The 19,689-nt window shown below is 53.9% G+C and overlaps 1 protein-coding gene across 6 annotated transcripts in view; it reads right to left on the reverse strand.

Moving 5' to 3' along the window:
* The window catches only part of AFAP1 (actin filament associated protein 1), a 146,727-nt gene that overhangs the window by 108,989 nt on the left and 18,049 nt on the right, over window positions 1-19,689 (reverse strand). Inside the window, exon 1 of one of the 6 annotated variants that reach the window (XM_027074325.2) lies at window positions 6,651-6,908. The exons of the other annotated variants lie outside the window; for them this stretch is intronic. The gene's annotated coding sequence lies outside the window, so the exon portion shown is untranslated. Of the gene's footprint in view, window positions 1-6,650; window positions 6,909-19,689 lie in introns of those variants that run through there. 6 annotated transcript variants of the gene reach the window in all.

Raw genomic sequence — 19,689 nt, forward strand, 5'->3', positions numbered from 1 at the left:
TGGCCACTCTTCCAGCATTAGCTGCAAACTTAATGCAGAGACGCCCCCCACGAGGTCCAGCCAAACAAGCTGGAGAATGCACTGGCAGCAGGCAGACCACCGCCCCCGTCCCCGCCTGCCCTGCTCCCCCTACGCAGGCTCTGACCAGAGTAGCCTTGACAAGTAAACCCCCATGAACGCGGCACCCAGAGTGTGATCCTGAAAGCCTGTCGTACAGCCCACGAGAAACGGCAAGCGGGACCTTGAAGACCACGAAATGCATCCACGTTGCCGTGCGTGGACTCGGGAGTCTGGTCACACAGCCACGACGCGGTTAACTCGGCGAAACTCAACAACGAATGACGGATTAAATATGTGCAGGACGCAGAGGAAACGGGACTTCCAGGCTCGAGAAGCAGGTCCAAAGGCGGCCTGGCTGCGAGGCTGCAGTGAAACGGTGGCACGGCCTGGTCCAGGACTCCGGTGGCAGGACTCACCTCCCCGAGGAGCACCAGTGTCTTCCACAGGGCTGAACGCAGCTGCAGGCCCGCCGCACGAGGAGGGACATGACCGTGGCACTTGAAACGTGACTGCGAGGCCAGATTCCAAGTCACACGTGGGATGTGGGCGCGTGTCCGCCTGCACCCGGCAGGGACACGGAGGAAGTGCCCAGTCACTAGATGCCAGCGCGCCTGTTACCCCTCCACTCCCTTCCTCCGCTGTCATTCCACGTCAAGTCCCTGACTTCCCTCTGACACCACAGTTCAGGAATCACATATTTTCCCACGACTTACCCCCATGATTAAAATGCCCAGAGCATCCTGACGAAGCGATCTCTCCTGCCACCGTTGTGGCCTCCAGTTTTATAGAACGACGTGCATTCGGTGCCACTCGGTGACCAGACCGCAGCAGCTGGCAAGGCTGGCCCCCGCAGGACGGCAGGCGGGCAGTGGGGCCACTTTTCAGGCCACAGTCCTACGCAGCTCAGGGAAGCCGTGGCCAGGCCGCCCCCTTTGAGGAGAGCCCAGAGGAGCGGGAACAGGTAGGGAAGGTAAGCAGGAGAGCAGGTGCACAGCCTGTGGTGAGAAAGGCAGGGAGCACGCCGGCCCGGAGAGCACCTGTGGATTTTTACACAAGGCGGTGGGGGTGCTGGGCCAATTCTGCTGCTGCCTTTTGAACACTGCTGTAAAATCCGCACTTGCACAAAATTAAGGGATATCGTTTTAATAAGTGTTCCTCTCGGTGCTCGGCGTCACTCCTGGGTAATCATTCAGAAACTCCAGCTTACGTTCTAAGGCTCACATCCTCGTGCAAAGTGCCAGGGACCATGCAGCGGAGTACGGACACCTCTTCGCGCATCGATCAATAATATGCTCAATTACCCATTAAAGAAGACCTTAATTAGCTTACGTACACTTGAAATGCGGATTTGAAATACATACAGAAGACAGCCATCTGACAGCTTTGCCTCAGAATTTTGGATGGCATAAATAACCCGTCGTGATTCCAAAACAATCAGCAACCTATCTTCACTGACGGCAGGAGAGCAACCCTTCTGGACCCAGCGTGAAAAAGAGCCCAGCTGGCGAGGCGACAGATCACGATCAGTTCTCTGTGAGCTCAGCCAGCCTCCGGGTCCAACATAATGCGCGGAAGTAAAGAGCTGTCAATGACCAAACATCTAAATGCGTAGCCCGCCTCGCCATCTGCTTCTCCTGCCATTTGAATTTAAAATTAATAAGGCCACCATTAGAGGGCAGATTTGGTGTTTGCACCTGCTGTTCTGCAATTATGCGTAATGACTGGCCACACAATGGTTCAAGCTGTACCTTACACAGGAGTCCAAAGTGCTTAAATTCTAGGCTGAGAATAAAATAAAAATGGCAATTGTCTATCTGACATTTCCCCTTTCTCTCAAGTCGCTGTTCCCCAAACGCCTTCTTTTGTACTGTCTTATAAAACTTAGGAGAAAAGATAAGGTATTGGGAAATTTAAAGGCATGGTAAAAAAAAAAAAAATCACTACTTTCTCTAGGTACAAGACTTGTGAACATGATTCTAGGCTGCTGGGTTTTTTTCTCTGCCCCCGTGACATCGGGGTACGTTTCTCCCCCATTACTGCATATTCAGAGTCAGGGAGGATGGTCCGAGCTATAAGGCGGGCGGTGAGGTGAGCAGTTGAAAGGCTCCGGCCCCCGTGCAACCAGGCGACGCTGGCCTAGCCACTTTCTGGTGCCTCACGCCGCATTTTCCACCTGCGCCGGGATGAAAGGGCTGTGGTGCCGAGCCCCAGCAACGCTGCACACGCACACACGTGGCAGCTGTGACCGTCAGCTAATTTCCCGAAGACGTGGTCTACACGATTCCGCTCACGCACCCCGCCCTCCTGCAGCGTCAGTATGCGGGCTGACGACACATCCCACAGCCACCCGTGCGGCCCCAGCGGCTCACGGCCTCCACGCCCTCTTCTCGCCGCTTCTAAAAGCCTGTTTCAGGACACGGCACAAGAGCAGCCGTTTCGGCCAGCACGTTCACGCAACAGACACTCGTCGTCGGTGCACCAGGACGGCCGACAGAGCAGCGGCCTTGAGACAATAACCCAGGTCTTCGAGCCCACGTTTTTGTAGGTGCGAACAGACAAAGGGAGGGATCAAAGCCGGAGAGGACAAGGCAACCGGAAAGAGGAGAAAAGGGTCTCCGCCCCACCCGCACAGATGCTGACGTTACGACAGGTCAGCGGGGAATAGGACAGACTGACAAAAGCCTATGTAAAGTGACACGGTGCTCCCTCAATTCCTCTCTTAATGGAAACAGGCGGTGGGGGGGGGGGGGGGGGCATAAAACTGTTTTAAGACGGTTACGGTTTCGGATTTCAGATGTCTGACCATCAAACTCACGCATTTCAAGGAAAACCCGTAAGCCATATGGCCGACGGCGGAACGCCTTTTTTTAAGAAAAGCTCTGAAATACGGCCAATGTGTCTGTTTATGGGACTGCGTTGAGCCCGTGCTCAAGCAAACTGTGCCAACGGAACCGTCCGCGTTTTGCTGGATCTGCCAGCTTGCCACACGCGGCCTTCCACGCCTTTTCTGACTGTTTATAAAGAGCGCAAACACCCAGACCCACAAATCGAGGCAAGCTGGCCCTTCCACGGCTGCCGCCGTGATCCAGCAAACGTCAAGGGGCCAAATCGACACGCGCACACAGCACACGGGGGCTGCTGGGTGGGTGGATCCAGACCGGCTGGTTCTCCTTTAAGGTGGAAAGGAACAGGGGAGGAACCTTCTCTCCGCACAGGGCAGGCGGCGCTGTGTTCTCTGGAAACTTCTGCTTCCCTTGTCCACCTGCTCCTCCTCGTAATGCCACGGCTGGCGTGTTTGCTGCATGTCCTGGGGCCCTCCCAGCAGCCCCGCCACGGGGACCCCAGCCACACGAACGAGCCTCCGCTCCCATCACACACGGGGTCACACGCGAGGAGAGAGCCCCGTCCACGGCCAGAGTCTCCTGATACCCAAAGCAATTCTTTTCCATCACATTTCTACATGGGGCTGAATTCAGACCCTTTCTACTACCACCACAGCCCAGAGACAATGATACAGTGGAAGCCAAGATGACCCATTCACGTTCTCTTTCTTCTCGAATGTTGAATTTTTTTTTTTTTTTAATTTTTCTGATGTGTATTTACTTTTGAGAGAGACAGACAGAGGGCAAGTGGGGTAGGAACAGAGAGAATGGAGACACAGAATCCGAAGCAGCTCCAGGCTCAGAGCTGTCAGCACAGAGCCCGACGCGGGGCTCGAACTCGTGAATTATGAGATCTTGACCTGAGCCAAAGTCAGACGCTTAACCGACTGAGCCACCCAGGTGCCCCTCGAATGTTGAAGTAATTTATTACGCACTCAGGAGGTGCCAGGCTTTGAGTTTTATCTCACTGAACTCTTATTACAACCCTATAAAATCAGTACCATTTCATTCCCCAACTTGCAGATGAGGAAACTGAAGCACAGAAAGATTAAATAATTTGTCCGTGGTCACAGATCACTTCGTGCTTTTTTCCCCAATTTTCAAAAGGGCATACTGCTTTCATTACAAATGTTAAAATTTAAATGTAACTAAGACTCATGAAATAATCACATAGCAAATATTCGGATTCGGATCCATACAAAACAGTGAAATTCTCCCTCCACTATAATCTCCAATCCCAACCCCTTCCTCCGAGACAGCCGGTGCTGACCACGTTACACATCCCCCCAGAGCCGCCTCCATGGGTGTAGAAAGAAGCACGCTGCACACACACGAGTGAGAGACCATCCATCACTGCTGTATCGCCCGAGGGGCTTGGGGGGCTTTAGCGACTGCACCCACCACAATCCATGGCACGCCTTCCCTACCACCTCACATAAACCATCAAAGTAAAGACTCGGCTTGTCCCACAAACACAGCTTCGAAACGCACATCCCGGCCACCAGCTCCGCGTCCCCCCAGCACTGTGTGCCCACACGTGGTCAGCTGCTGGTAGACACAAACGTGATATTTGATTCCTCTTCGAGCAGAGACGTGCTGCAGGGAGCGTGGTCCAGCTCTCTGGGGTTGGCCCCACCCTTCCCCCCGGCAGCCTGAACCCCGAAAGGGGGGAAGAGGCCTGACGACGTCAGTCCGAAAGGGGACGCTCAGTCGGGCAGTCCCTGCTCCCGAACACCACACAGGCCGGCCGGCCAAGGCTGCGAACACCCGCATCGCAGTCCGCTGCCTCCTCGGCTTCCCCCCTGCCCCTCGCCCTGCTGATCCTGACATCCTCCCCCCACGTCTGCCTCCGCACAGCCACCGCAGCCAGCACGGTCCCCCTCCGTGCCTTCCTGTCCGCACTACCGTCTCGAGTTGCTTTCGTAATCACTGGGGATTAGTTCGCTTGGTAAGGCTTTCACATTCTGAGCCGTAGATTTCATGAGGAATACACAGGCCTGCATCCTGGTGGAGACGTGTGTACCGCTACAGCAAGCGGTCAATGTACAGAGGGCCCCCTCACTGCCACTCTCCCCCACAGAAACCGCCACCGCTGGGTCTGTCTTCCGCAGGACTCCGCTGGCTCTCTCCCGTGGTGAGTGCCAACCCCAGTGCGTACATCGGGGCTTCAGTTAAGGATGCACCTCATTAACGGGCATCAGAAGTCACGCCTCCCACCGGAAGCCAAGCCCGCTCCTGAAGCACGCACCGCGCCAGAGGCCCCGGCGGATCCAGCGGAGTGGGGATACAGGCTTTTCCCTGGGAGGTCACTACCCCGGCCCAGAATAGTCACAAGATACCTGAGCACGGGACGAGAAACTCTCTAGGCAAAAGATACCAACAGGCAAGTCAGAAAAGAAAATCAATCACTGGAACCTCACAAATAGTCGAAAACGCAAATTAAAAGGATACCGTCTAGTATTCACCCAACTGACAAACTGCTTTCACTGCTAAGACTCAGCACTGGAGAGGAGCTGGTGGGACGACTACTCTCGAGCGCGGCTGACACCTGGGCCGGTGGAAACCGCCTTCCTCAGGAACCCTTACCGGTGTCTGCCAAGGTCACACACACCCCCGCGCCCTCTCTCACCCCGCGCCAGGAACAACCTTCGCTGGGATGCACCCTGACTACAAACCAGGACTCTCGCTACCCGCAGCAGCACGTGAACTGCAAGACTCCAGCATCCCACGTCACATAGACGCTGAAGGTACGATTTGAGTGCAGATCGTGTTTTGAAAGAACATTTGACGGCATATGACAAAATGCTCACTCGTGGTTGTGGGGAAAATGAGAGATCTCAAAAAGAAATAAAACCCGTTTTATGAAAAAATATACCATATTGTCATGCTTGGAAACAGACAAGAAACAGGCCTTGGTCAAGAGTCCCCAAGACCACCCCGGCTCAAGGACGGGCAGCAGGACCCGAGGGGACTCCGCACACAGGCGTACTCGGAGCTAAGACCTGTCAGGGCGAGAAGACACAAAGTACCCTCAGCAAAGGGAAAGGCACCGGGCGCAAAGAATGGCAGGTGCGAGCCTCCAGTCTCCCTCGCAGCAGAGTCACATGGGACACAGGACACAGGACACACGTGGGAAGTGCCGCCACGAGGAAGCTCACGAGAGACCCAGCGTCAGGGGTTTCTTCGGGGGCTGGGCACAGGGCCCCCCTCTGCCTGGCACCTACCGGTTCCAGACTCCCGGGAGGAAAGCGGGCGTGTAGACGCGCACCGCGCTGTCTGCGCAAAACCGCTCAAGCACAGTGAGCCGCCCTATCCAGTCCCGGTGGTGGGCGCCGTCCTGACGAGGAAGTCCCAGACGTCAGCTGTTCTGCACAAGGCTGAAACGCCCGTAGCGGTGATTTCTGCTTCTGAGAACTATTTTCTTCTGTATCCTCTCGTTTCCAAACATTCCACTATGAACATGTATTTCCTTTACGATCCAGAAGGTGCCTTACACTCTTTTAAAAGCTCTGTTTCGCTTATTTCGCCTACGTGTCAATTTTCCGATTACATACAGGGGAATTCTGATATTCACACAGGCCATAAGAAGACACACGCCAGGGCACTGGCATTAGCTAGAGGGAGAGAGCAGAGCAGGGTGGGAGAGGATGCAGAAGAACCACGATGGGACGGGCGTCCTGGGGGGGAAGTGCGGGGGCGAAAACTCACCTGTGTCCTCAAGCTTTCCAGCTCTACCCCCAATCGCACAAGCCAGATAGTCTGAGTTCACCTCTGGCAGGGTTCCGGGCAGGCACTGTTTTGTTTGTAACGCAAAGATCTCTGTTCCAAGCACCCCCAGCAGATAGCGTGACAGTTCTTGTCAAGACAGTTTCTTATTTTAACGCCACTGAATTTTGAAGATCATGAAATCTTCTTACCTGTGCTTCCTTCTGATGACCCTCACCAAAGAAAGAATTTCAGAAGAATCTGAAAGTTAAAAAAAAAACAAAAAACAAAAAAAAACAGGTATGGAGTTGGGGGCGGCGGGGGAGATATGTAACCAGGAACTCAACCCATGACTCAACCAGATGCCATCCACAGGGTGACACTCTCTTGTGTAAAAGGGGAGGGAAAATACTGCCTACCGCACAGCTGTAAGGGTCAGGTGAGAAAACAGAGGTACAAGAGTTTTGTTTAGTGTAAAAGATATTAATGTCAGAAACCACTCTGATGTCACAAAATCATTCCACAAGTGCCTCGTATGTGTCGGCTATTACACATATGTGTCCGGCCCAGGGAGTACGGCGGTAAATAAAACAGATGTGGCTCGGCAGAGCTCAGAGGGTGTACTGATCGCTCAAGGAAGAAATCGTGCGGAAGGTGTGGTCATGGCAGGTGCAGCTCCCCAGTGGGGGCTCAGAGAAAAGACTCTGGGACTGAGGCCCGGGCTGCAATCCCAGGACTATCACACGAGAGCCTTGTGACCTCGGGCAAGTTCCTTCCGTTCCCTGTGCCTCAGTTTCCTTAGCTGTAAGATAAGGACCGAAACAGCAGGATTACAATCCTCTTGGGGCTGTAATGAGAATTTAATGAACCAATCAATGTCTGTGACTTTCTCAGAACCATGCCCAGCCACAGAAAATATTTTGAATTGTGGCGATCACTTTCGTAAAATAATTCATATGAATCTTAGGGCAAGATGTAAATGAGACTCTAATCTGCACGTGGGTAAGCCGAGATACCTGACCAGATACTCCTCTCTCCTCCTCGGCAAGCCTAGTGAATTTTATTCCAGCAGCATTCCCAAGTAACTTTCAGATGCCACATTCTGGCGGTATTAGAACGGTGCCAAGTGCTCAGTGCGTGACTAAGTTAACCATGCTTCCAAAATAATTACATATGTTTCCGTATTACGTTACTGGCTGTTGCAAAAACCCTTCAAAAGAAGCATAAGGGAGAAGGAGGGTCATTCGGTGACCCTGTGTGGCTTGCCCAAATTCCGAGAAGCCGGTCAGCGGGGAGGAACAGACCAGCAGAGCCCGTTAACGCCGTAATGTGCACATCCCTGCTCGGCTCCCAAAGCTTCACGGAAATCCCAACACAGACACCTGAGACAGCATTCGAGAACGGCCACGATGCAGACGAGTGAGTGTCTTGTCGTCTGGCCTTGAGGATGCTCTGCTGCCCTTCGCTCATGGAGGCAGAAACTGGGCTCTGCTCCTTGAGCCGAAAGCAGAGCGTACGCTTCTCGGCAGGTAACCTCTGGGTTTAAACCAACAGGAGATCCTTGCCCAGCACTCCTGGGACACGTCTCCAACAGGAAGGGTGACTTTCATAGAAAAAGCTGTTCCATTTGGGAGAAAGGTCTACTGAAGCCACAGAAGGATAACATGGTCACACTACAATTAACTTCACCTGTCACACAGCGAAACCCCAAAGCCTTCTGGGCACACAGCTGCCCTCTGGGCCGAAACTAAACTCCCACTAAGAAACAGGTCAACCTTCTAAAACATTCTTTTGTGAACATCTTAGGTAAAAATTCCTTTGGCTTTGTCATTTGCCAGATGTCACACCTCTGCTGGCCTTACTTGAATTTAGGCACTTGAATCTGACCATGCCCCAGACACCCACCCAGCTGCCCGGTGACAACACAGAGGGACGCGGTGTGGCCACACCCTTGAGGAGCTCGCGCTGGGGGAGGGAAGGCTACACAATCACAGTTTTAAAGCAGCGTGCTGATTGCTTAGCTTCGGCTCTAACTAACTTGAATTTAAAAAAAAAAAAAAAAAAAAAAAGAACCCAGTGCACCCAGAACACCCCTTATTCTATAAGAAGTGATCAGAGGTGCACAAGAGGTCAAGCTGAAAGTGTGGGGGCAGGCACAGGGGAGGCGCCTGTAGTCAAGGGCTCGTCCAGAGGACTTAGCACACACACACCACGTGCAGGCGAGGAAGGCCCCCAAGCACAGGGACGACCCGGGAGCTTCAGGAACATCCAGGCATCCGGAGGAAGGAACAGAGAACGGGAAACCGAAAGCCTCCACACAGAACAGAAACACCCAAGAACTCCCCAAATGGGTGAGGGGTTTTTAGGAGACTACGTAGCCCAGAGCCCTGGTAGCACAGCAAGGAAGGCACAGGGCCACCAGGGCCCCTAGCTCGGTCCATGACCTTGGTTAAGACTCTTCTTTATTTATTTTATTTTTTTAATTGAGGTGCTACTGACATATTACATTATGTTAGTTTCAGGGGTACAACGTAATGATCTGATATTTGTATGTGTCACGACCAACCGACCAACCGCCACAGTCGATCTAGTTAACATCTCTTACCGCACACAGTTACAAAATTTCCTTTTCTCGGGATGAGAACTTTCAAGATCTACTCTCTTAGCAGCTTTCAAATATGCAAAACAGTATTGTTAACTAAGGTCACCATGCCGTGCAGGACAGTCCTTGGTTAGGTCTCTGATCTTCTGGGAGCACCAATAAAACCACTGGAAAAACAAGAGATGTAAAAACTGACCTGCCTTTTTCACAGAACTGCAGAGAGGATGAAATGAGACAATGGATTGTAAACTTGTTTGTGAACCGTGAAGTGAAACACAAATGTAAGAAGCCATTATCACCATTAACAACAACCATGTAAAACTGAGCTGTGCCAGGCTCCTGGGTGGCTCAGTCGGTTGAGCAACTGACTTCGGCCCAGCTCACGATCTCTCAGTTGGGGAGTTCGGGACCCACGTCGGGCTTGCTGCTGTCAGCCCGTCAGCACAGAGCCCGCTTCCGATCCTCTGTCCCCCTGTCTCTGCACCGCCCCTGCTTGCACTCTCCCAAAAGTAAATAAATATAAAAAATCCCCTGAGTTTTGCAACACACGTTCCTCCCACATTCTCCCAACCCTGGAGTACAGGCAGTGTCGTTGGGCAACCTCAGCGTCCAGGGCTGGAGGGCCTCAGACAGCTCAGGACCTGTGTTGTGTCACTCCGCTGAGGGATGACAAAGCTCTCTGACTGAGAGAGCCCAACTGACGCTGCAAGACCACATTTTATCTTTCCCGGATGGGCCTGAAGTCATCCAAACTCGCAGCACGGCTAAGCAATCAAGGTGCTGTCTACGGCTCGACTCAGGAGCCGGCATCTGTACATTTCCACGGCAGAGCGCAAAGGGCACTCAAGGGTCGTGTGACGATACGAGATGTTCGCGGCCTAAACCACAGAAACCGTCTGGCGTCAGAGTCCCTGAGAAACGAATTCACGGAAGAGCCAGAGAACCCCGCTGCCAGCACACTCACTGTCACCCGTGGCACCTTGTCCTCTGCCTCTCTCCAGCTGACTCCAGTGGCGCTCTGACCTTTCCGAAGCTTGTACTCACACCACGGAAAGTTAACACGCCTGCGTGCCCCCCTCAGCTGGGCGCCAGATGGGCAACCAACACTTCTCCCGGGGCTTTCCCCCCAAATCAGGCTGCGAGGTCCCAGTGAATGTAGGTAAACAACTCCCCGGCTGCCATACTCCTTCCCCACTCCCAAGGAAGACGGCTGCAGACGATGAGTCTGGGGTCAGAACTAAAAGAGGCCACACGCATCAAACGGCCCAAGCCTCCTGCTACAGCACAGCAAGCTGCCTGCAGGAGAGCCTGGCCTAGTGACAGAGCCGAAGCCAGAACCCCCTGGCCCGGCCCTGCTCCAGAGCCCCTGCAGCAGCACTGCTCTGCCTTTCTCTTTTCCCGAGGAAGAAAGGTAAAGCAAGGGCCACGCGAAAGCCACTCCATCCACACGAAGGCCACTCAAGAGTTTATTTAGCACCTTTCATGTATTTATGTATTTATTTATTCATTCACTCAAAGACAGGCACTTCCCATCAACTGTACGAGCATGAACGTGTAATTTCAGCTGCATTTTGACTTGCTGCCTGTGTTCATGAAGCACAAACCCGCCCTGTGGTCCACAGCGCGCCCTTCATCGTAATACTTACCGTATATATAGCACAGCCACGCGTCCACCTGCCTCCCTAGACCGCACGTCCGCGAGGGCAGGCATCAGCTGTTATCACTCTTTCTATCCCCAATGCCCAGCCTATGCAACACTCGGTAATAATGAACCCAGCTACTCAAACATTTTAAACCCGCATTAACAAAATCGATTCACTACGCTTTGTTGATGAGGTTTCATACCACACGGCTTAAATCTTATCGTGCGGATTGATCCTGTGTTCTCCTAGATTTCATTTGCTAAGTATTTCGTGAGCACCTACTATGTGCTAGACACGGCCAAGTGCAGATGACCTGGCAGTGACAGGAGCCAGAGTCCCTGTTCCTGTGAAGCTTGGAGTCTAATGGGGAACAGATGAAAACAAGATTAGGTTTGGTGAGAAAGCAGAGAAAAACCCGCCCTGGCCGCCGAGGGATGCACCTAACCAGGCGGTCCGCGGATAACCCATGCGTCCTACAGGGCGTGACCACGTCCCTTGGGCCGCTGAAGAGGGGCTGTATGGGGATTTCCGTGCCAGAAGTCACCGCAGAGCAGTGTGCAGGAGAAGAAACCAAAGAAAGAGGTAAAGCTCCAGGATTGCTCATGAATACAGATTAAAACCAGCATTTAGGGGCAATGTTCCAATTAGGAACTCCCGTGGCTACACTCATTTGAAATTCAAGGTACTCTAGAGGCCGGCATTTAGGTGGTGAATTAACCCTACCAGTTAGAACTGCAAGAGCTAAGGATGAATTGCCTTTGACAAATTTACAGCTCTGAATATTTCCATTACAAGATCATGGAAATTACTGAGCACTTACCATGTGCTAGGAAGATGTACCAAGCTATACGCTTTTCAGACATGTTTGTATTGATTTGTCTTTTTTAATGTTTGCTTATTTTTGAGAGAGAGAGTGACAGAGCACAAGCGGGGGAGGGGCAGAGAGAGAGGGAGACACAGAATCGGAAGCAGGCTCCCGGCTCCGCGCTGTCGGCCCAGAGCCCAACGCGGGACTCGAACTCACGGACCGCGAGATCATGACCTGAGCTGAAGTCAGATGCTCAACCGACTGAGCCACCCAGGTGTCCCAAGACATGTTTGCATTTAAACATCAGAACAATCCTGTGAGATGATAAGGGCTCCCGTCATCCCATTTCATAGATGAAGAAAGTGAGGTCTACACAAGTTTTAAAACTTGCCCCAAATTACACAGTTAGCAAAACCCAGGCAGCCTGCCTCCTCGGCCCCCGCATGAATGGCGGTGTTCGTAAGCTGTGTGGCACGGAGCGGGAACAGACGAGGACAACCAGTACCACAGAGCACTTCACACTCGAGATCATTTTGTGCCAATCAAACCAGTAGTCTGGTGTAATTCTGTGAAGGAAAGTGGGGTGGGTAGACCCCGGAATAAACAGAATCACTGGCAGATGTTCACAGAACGTGGCATCTATTTGCACAATATTCTCTAATCGGCCCACAGCACCCGAAGCCAGTCTGAGCCGGGGAAAGCAGGGGGCACTCGTGCCACCTGGAACGCCCACTCAACCTTGACACTGGTTCTCAACCTTCCCTGTCCATCGGGATTACCGGGGGGGGCTTTCCAGACCTACAGCCTCCCAGGCTCCATGCCTGAAGAGCCTATTTCAGCCTGTGTGCAGGGAGCACACAGCTCTTCCCAGAGCCCCGGCCCCGGACGCAGCCAGGGTGGGGAACCACCGCCCCAGATTCTCGTGTGCTTCGGCTCAGCTCCCCAAACACTCGCTGGAACTCTTAAGTCTGAGGGACCCAGGCTGAGTAAGAGTGCTCACCACCCACCCCACCCCCCAAAAAAAGGGTTTACAGTTTTCTCTGCCTTTAGGATAAAGACTCTAATGCCAGAGATGTATTCCAGTCCAAACCAAATAAACTGCCAGTGGAAAAAATGCTCTTGTGTAAGTTTACATACAAACAACTTCCTTTAGCCTCCCTGTCAGTAGCCAGGGGACTCACTCTGGGCCACGAGAGGCTGCAGAAATGAGAACCTCAGGGCGTGGCCGGCTGTCACGCTCCACGTGCGCCCTCCCCCAGAAAGAGTGGCCGGCTGCCCTGCGGGTTCACCACTGGATCAAAAGTGGAAACGAGAGAGGCAGAGCTCAGCCGGGGGGCAGGGGGCCGGGGACTCCTGTCCTGGTACCACTGCCGAACAACGAGCAGTGTCCCGGCAGGTAAGTCTCTTCTCCCCGGTCACGGTCGGGCCAGCAGCTGATGAGAGGGTAAAGCATCAATGCGGGAGTTAGTTCAGGCTCCAGGGTCTAAAAAAAAAGGGCTTTCTGCCGTCCACCAGTGAGTGAAGTACCCGAGGCACCTTTTCCCTCTCCCGAGGATCAAAAGTGCAAGCAGAGAACGCAGCAATCAGCTGGCCAGGTGGCCAGGGCGCGCACACGACAGCCAAGGGGACACCATCAGAAAGAAGGGGTACCGCCAGCGATCGCTCATCCGTTCCGCAGGCACCCGGGGCACCTTCTTCGCTGCACACCCCACCGACTCCCAGCTGCCGTTTACCGCAAGCCCCCTCGGCTCTAACCATCACCGACCCCTTGGCTGTCGGTCGCCACGCCACAGACGAGGCCAACACTATCACAGGCAGGCTAGGAACCTTCCCCCTGGGCGATGGCTCCCTTTCCTCCTCTGGCTGCTTCCCGCCCTCGGCTGGCCCAGCGGTCCCCAGACAGCTATCCAGTGGTCCCCAGATAGCTATCCAGTGTCGCGGGCCGTTCCGAGGCCAGGAGGGCCACAGATGCACGGGGCTAATGCACCCATCTGTCTCTAGAAGATCTCCTGCTTGTCCCACTGCTCACTTCTGTGGGCAGATGGGTTAGGAACGGCTCTGGCCACTACCACGGAGCGACTCCCCGCAGGTCCTTCCCAGGAGTGAGGACTGGGTAGCCAGCAGGGAAGACAGCTTTCCTCTCCAGAATTCGCTGCGCATTCCCGTCCCTAAAGCATTCGGGCAATGCCACCAAATACAGGCAGGAAAGAGCCTTCTCTCCCTAGGTCAGTATGTGTGTGTGGGGGGGGGGGGGGGAGGGGGTGTCCTGTGGGGCATCTCTAACTCGGCATAAAACAGAACACGTTCTAGGGCGCCTGGGTGGCGCAGTCGGTTAAGCGTCCGACTTCAGCCAGGTCACGATCTCGCGGTCCGGGAGTTCAAGCCCCACGTCAGGCTCTGGGCTAATGGCTCAGAGCCTGGAGCCTGTTTCCGATTCCGTGTCTCCCTCTCTCTCTGCCCCTCCCCCGTTCATGCTCCGTCTCTCTCTGTCCCAAAAATAAATAAATGTTGAAAAAAAAATTAAAAAAAAAAAAAAACAAAAAACAGAACACGTTCCCCCCGCCCATGACACAGGATGTGCAACACAGGTGCTCACTGGGGTCACCAGGCAGACATGCTTTAAAGAGTTTCACACAAGAATTCCAGAAATGCTGCTCCCCCAGCGCCAGTCCCCGCGTCTGTGAGGTTTGGACGGCAAAGCATCTCCACCGTGTACCACACAGGTGCCTCCCGGTAACCTCGTGTGACACGCTCAGTGCGTTTCATTGTGCCCACTTTTTAGATGAGGTCACCAAACGTCACAGACCCTCAGGGACTTTCCCAAGGATGCCTAGCTAGTATTGGAACTGGGGCACGAGGTCTCTTGATTCCAGAACCAATCCTGTTGCCAGCATCCCCCCGCGGTCCCGGCAGGGACCCTCACTTCCTCTCGGGAGTGCAGAAAGCAGGTCTGTCCTCCAGAGCCCTCGCCACGCCGGGGACAAGTCCAGCATTTCCATCAGAAAGCATGTGCTTACCCGAGCAGGCTACGCAGGGCAGCATGGTCTGCGTGGGTTCTGACAGCAACGTGCAGAACGGGTGCAGAGAGCTCTCTGACGAGGCAGAGAGAGTGAACTTGGCTACCGCGGCAGTGCAGCCGCGGCCGGGCGAGGTGCCAAGCCAGGGCTGAAACGGGGGGACCACACAGACGAGCAATGCGCGTGGAGTCCAGTTAGACGTCGGGACGGGGGAAGGGGAGCGAGCGAGAAGGGGGAGGCTTCCAGTGGAAAGGGCTGACGAGGACGGACGTCGCTAACCAAGGAAAACCAGGGCAGGAGAAGCAGCTCGGAGGAGAAATGAGGGAATATTTGACTTGAGAAGCACGAGGACCAAGTGAGGAACCCACTTCACCACCTTTGATTCCAGAGTCCAGCACAGGCTACACACTTCGGGGATGTCCGCGGAAGAGACAACAGGAGGAAGGAAGGAAATGGACCGGGGTGGAAACAGCCATCAGGTAGCGGGTCTCTGGGTCCCAGAGGCAGGAACAGAAACCGGGACGCCATCAACAACCGTGTTAAGTTCACAGACTCACCTACCTCGTCCACAAGCATCCGAGCGTCTGGATGTGCCGGGTGCCACGTCAGCCCCTGCAGGGTGCTGCTAAACACGAGCTCAAAGCCAACAAGGGAGGCGAACTACACAAATGGTCAGTCCATGAATCACGACGGAAGCGAGGACTAGGCGGGAACCGCAGAAGCAGCGGCTGAGGTCGCTCGCATCTCCTAGTGTTCAGGCCCCCCCTGCCCACCGTTCCGACGTTGTCCAGAAGGCACGGCACCTTCAGTCCTCCAGGGCATCACAAGGACCATGCAGGGGGTCACCTGAGCAAAAGTCCCAAGTCCAAAGGTGAGGGCCACGACAGTTTGACTTCCAACAAGCCCCCGAGTGACGGTGGTATGTACGTGGACCAAAGGGCCACGGTGAGGGACGAGGGAGAAGACAGAGGCAGGGCAGGCCCCAGGTGAGGCACTATTAACACCCGGGGGCTGGTTCTGCTTCTGGACACTATCTCGGTACCCGACGCTGATCGAGTCCCCCAAACTCTCCAAGCTTTGGATTCCTGATGCCAGAATGAGGGCGAGCACTGCCCTGATAGTGTCCAGAAGGAAAGAACAAATTAAATGTGTGGGGACGGAAACAGTGTATTTAAAAACTTTACGTTTATGGTAATTTGTGAAGGGCGAGTTTTGGGTAATTTTTTTAAAAACATTTATCTGTGTATATTTCTGCATTATTTGATTTCTTTGCAATGTGCATATAACATTTTTTAGAAGAACATGAAAAAATTTTTAAAGGGCCAAAAAGTCCATACATAGATTCTCTAGAAGAGTTTTCCCATGGATGATGAAATCAAATGCTTAGCAACCAGTATCTTTTCAATAATTCAACTTTTTATTTTGAATAATGGTAGATTTACATGCCACTGTAACAGCAAATACGGAGAGATCTCATGTACTCTTTACCCAATCTCTCCCGGGGTGACGTCCCACAAAACCACAGTGACCATCACGCCAGGATCCTGACACTGACATGGGCAAGATGCAGAACATTTCTCTCACCACAGGGACCCTTCCTGTGGCCCCTTACAGCCACACCTACCTCCCTCCCGTCTCCTCCCTGCCTCCTAAGCCCTGACCCTCCTCTGGTCACCATCTCTGTAATTTGGTCACTTCATGAATGTTATATAAATGGAATCTTACAGTATCAAATCTTTGCAAATTGCTTTTCTCACTCAGTGTAATTCTCTGGAGACTCACCCAGGTGGTGACGCGTGTCAGTGACCTGCTCCCTGTCACCGGGGAGTTGTGTTCCACGCCGTGGCTGCACCACTGTTCGACCAGACGCCCCCTGGGGGACACCTGGGCGTTTCCGGTTTCTGGCTCCCGTGCGGTAAGGACACCGGGACTCCCGTGGGCGGGCTCTGCGTGAACACGAGTCTGCGCGTCCTGGGGCAGACGCCCGGGGGGGCACTTGCTGAGTCACGCGGTGGTGGCTTGTTCTGCTTCGTCAGAAACTGCCAGACTGCTGTCCGCAGCTCTGGTCCCATCACCGCCCCCTTCCCCCGAGGCCACGTGTGAGGGGTCCCGTTTCTCCGCATCCCCGCCAGTCCTTATGCTGGCCACTCTCGCAGGTGCGTCGTGACACCTCGCTGGGGTCGAGTTCGCATTTCCCGGATGGTCGGTGAAGTTCAAGTACCTTTCGAGTGCGCGCCGGCCACCTGCACGTGCTCCGTGACGAAAGGGCTCTTCGTGTCCTCCGCCTGTTTTCTAACTGCATTGCTTGTTTGCTGAACTTGGAGAGAGTTTTACGCATTCTGGATAAGGGTCCTTTACCATATACCCGGTTTGTAATATCTCCTCCCGGTCTGCGGCTCCTCTTTGGGAGAGCAAAAGCTGTTAACGCAGATGAAGCCGTCCACCAGCTCTCCCTTGCGCGGACCGCGCGTCACTGCGCGGCGGGAGTGAGGGCTCCCTGCCAAGCCCCCCATCTCCAAGATGTCTGTTTTTCTTCCTCAAGTTTTATAGTTTTACATCTTCTACTTAAGTCTGCAATCCACCTTGAGTCCATTCTTGTTTACGGTTGAGACTTAGGCCAGGGCTCATTTTGTGGCCCGCGGATGGCCAGGTGCTCCGGGCCACCAGCTCCACTTTGCGACGCAGCGAGAGCGATGCCAGGACCTCACCCCAAGACAGGTGAGTCTTGTTTGGGAAACTTTAACTCCAACTCTATTCGGGGCAATGCAAAGTGTCCAGTTTGAAAGTTTGAAAGAGCATAGTTCTGAGTATTCTTACCTTAAAATTCTGATTTCCACCTATGGTGGATACTATTGACATGAATATCACAAATGACGCCTAAACAACCAGCTAAAACGTGCAGCAAGGAAAACAACGGGCATGTGTGTGTCCTGATTAGGGTTTGTGTCCCACTTATTGGGGGAAGAGGTCCTCACCGTAAACCCCGTGAACGGATAGTTAACATCTGTGCTAACGCAAACCTGAAGTGTACTCTCTCTTATGAAACGTTAGGGCTGACGTCTACACGCTCAACATGCGAACACTTTGCACTCAGTGACCGCAGGGCAGTTTGGTCAAATGTGTGGGGTCAATGGCAAAGCTATGAAAAGGCGACCACCTCGTGGCCATTCCGACCCACGTTCAGCTCTTGGACCCTCCAGGAGTCAGGAGCCCGTGGGGTCACATCCTCTGACTCAGACGATCTGTGCTGGCTTCTGCACTGCCACTTTCGGCTCTGTGACTCCAGGAGGCTCCCTCAACCCCTTGGAGCTAACCGCCCTCATCAGCAGTCGGGGATAAACCCCACCTCTCTTGGCCAGTTAACAGTGCGAACTGAAAGGGAACGTGGGCCTCGCGGCCTCACAGTGCCCGGCACGCAGCAAGCCCCTCCGGACCTAGCGTCACGGTCATCGAAGGGAAGTGAAAACTTTCTTTTTCGCTTTCCCAGGCTCACCCCACATGCGGTTAGCGGTTAGCAAAGGACAGCAACAACAACAACAAAAAACTTGCTCAATTTTTAAGAAGAAACGTTTAAAGCAAAACACAGGGGAGGAGGAGGGAGAGAGGGAGATGCGCTGACGGCACTCACTGCCGACCTCCTTCGCTCAGGCGATCGTCGGGCCCCACCAGTCAGAGCAGGCAGGCACCTCCCCCCCCCAACTCAGGACAGCCTCTCCCCAGGTGTTCAGAAATGGGTTCAAGGCTGACACCTTGAAATGGGCAGGCGGGGTGTGCTTTTGGCTAAGAGAGCTACAATCTCCTTAAAGAAACCACAGCAGAGAAAGTGACCCACATAGGAGGTACCAACTGCTATAAATACTTGGTGGCAGAGGCTGAGGTCATGCCTTCTGCACAGGAGACACCCAAATAAAACTGGCCAAAATAGCAGAGAAAGAGCCTAGCGGAAAGCCAACAGCGTGGGCACAAATCGGATGCTGCCCGGTCACAGAAACATTTACACCCCAGTCACGGGGACCCCTAGCCCGTGTCCCCTGCTCTGTCCTGTCTCTTTGCACATTCCATAATGCTTTCTGACTGCGCTGGCAAAACATGTGTATCAACCCACAAACGTCAGAGCCCTGCTAGCCTGACCCCCACGGCCCCTCAGCAAAACCCACAGACGAGTGAAATGTCTTCCAAGTGCGAGAGAGCAGGAAAGTCTAATCCACCATAACAGGCATCAAACCCACTTAGCCACTTGTAGGCAAACAGTCTAGTCCCGGGTGACTCCCACAGGGTTGGGGTAACAGTTCCCCCGCCAGAGGGGCATCAGCACTGACCTTGACTCAGGCGGTTTGAAATCACAGCCACTCGGTGTCGGGTGAGCTATCGTAAGGACCCAAACCGAATCTCTGAAAAGCATACAAGACCTGGACAGAATGTGGCAGAATTGGCCGTCCCGAGGACCACCCAGAGACCTCCCCTCTGCACCCCGTCTCCCTGACAGGGCCCGTCCCTCCCTGCACCCGTGGGGCCCTGTGCCCCCGGCGGGCTCTCCCCTCCCCCCGTCCCAAACACGCTTTCAGGAGCCACTCCTCGGAAGGCACCCCGCACAGGATGCAGTCAGTGAATGTTCCCTGAAATGAGTAAACGGCAGTCGCTTTAACCTAACAGGGGCCTTTTCAAAAGCGTTCTCTCTTGGAAATGAGGCCACAAGCTGGGGCAGGCAGCTATGCCTCTCTCTACTCTGGTTTTCTCATCTGTAAAATGACAAAGGCTGACAATAGCCACGCGCACCCACAGGGCTGTCGTGAAAAACCACGTGACCCAACTCGTGAAACAAGCTCGGCGTACAAGGCCAGGCACCCGACAGACGCCCAGGAAAGGTCGTTATCATTAGTGGTTACCGGCCAGCGCTCCAAGGGCAAGAGAGTCTATCCGATCTGCAGGCATCATCACAGAAGGACGGCCCCGCAACCACTGGGGTGGAGGT

The sequence above is a fragment of the Acinonyx jubatus genome, chromosome B1, assembly GCF_027475565.1.
Source record: "Acinonyx jubatus isolate Ajub_Pintada_27869175 chromosome B1, VMU_Ajub_asm_v1.0, whole genome shotgun sequence".
NCBI lineage: Eukaryota > Metazoa > Chordata > Mammalia > Carnivora > Felidae > Acinonyx > Acinonyx jubatus.